Source organism: Penaeus monodon, chromosome 10, assembly GCF_015228065.2.
Source record: "Penaeus monodon isolate SGIC_2016 chromosome 10, NSTDA_Pmon_1, whole genome shotgun sequence".
Taxonomy (NCBI): Eukaryota; Metazoa; Arthropoda; class Malacostraca; order Decapoda; family Penaeidae; genus Penaeus; species Penaeus monodon.
The window spans coordinates 26,455,664-26,457,071 of NC_051395.1; positions in this window are offsets into that span (position 1 = coordinate 26,455,664).

Consider the following 1,408-nt stretch of genomic DNA (forward strand, 5'->3'; position numbering starts at 1 on the left):
ACACACGAGAAAATGGGGATAGTTGGAAGGAGGGCAACACAAGGAGAGAGAGAGAGATTTACGACATTGCATTTCAAACCGGGCGCTGGAATCTTCGTGAATAAATACCGAGGAGCGTCGACACCAATTTCTAAAGTCATGGAATAGTTTCAGCGAGATCGCACCGAGGCGCCGCGCTCTTCTAATGGTAATCTTCTTGACGGACTGATACAGGAGGCGATTGAAGAGCCTTCGAGTGTCGAAGGACGTGGGTCGTTTCAAGAGTGTGCTGTGGGGGAAGCGTGAATAGGGCGGACCTGGTCACGAGGTTCGATGATGAATGAAGATCGCGGGCTCGCCGAAGAGAAACAGAAACCTGAGTCCCGACTGAGGTTTTGACACCTTAAGAAATCCCCCCTTTTAAGCACTACAGAGTACACAACGCATTCACAAAGAATACAACCTCGAGAAAGCAAAGGGGGGAAAAATATCCCTCTCGAAAAAGGCAAGAAACAAAAGACCCAGACCACAGATCCTTAGAGAACACCCCGACGCGAACAATATTTTACGTAACCTTTAATCCCCTGCAAGCGAGCGCGGGCGGAGAACAAAGTCGCAAAAATCGATGGTTACTATATTCACTACAGACATTCCTGATCAGCACTGCAAGCAACCTTCTGATCGACTTCATGTAGATTATCTTGCGAAACCCACCGAGGGCAGACACCGAGAGAAATAAACTTCTAATAATCTATAAACGCGTTGCATAACCCCGCCTGCGCAGTGTTGTAGGTGTCCTAATTACAGATGCATAACTCAGAATCTGTAATGCAAAATGATGGCCGTAAGTGAATTAACGAATTTCAATACGGTGTGCCGGCCCCGCCCCGAATTCCCCGGACATATTTAATGGTCGTAATTTAATGAATCAGCGCAAACGAGGCACGGTTCGAACAGGCCAATTTTGTCATAACCACGTCGTTATTCAGGCAACCAGCTGTTACCTGTCACCGAAACGCTATAAAGAGAAGGATAAAGTGAGAAAGACATAGAAATATGATCGTGGATTTCATTTAGAGAATATGATTATAATTAGCATAATTGTGTTTTATCACCGCGAAGGGATCTGGCTGTTTAATATCACTGTTCTTGCATGTTTTTTTATTTAAGTGATATATAATAATCAGTGCATTATCATCACGATTGTTGTGATATCCTATATTATTTTTTTTGTGTGTGTTATTTAAATTCGTAATTATATAAACATAAACAGTGATTTTTTTTACTGCCTTAGTCTCATCTTCCGTTTGTTTAAATCGCGAAGAGAATTATAAAAAAGATATCAAACGACGAAATAAAATTATTCTAATTCTCGTTTTGATATTTGAAATTCAAATAGCAAGCTGATTCCCGTTTGATATGCTAGCTT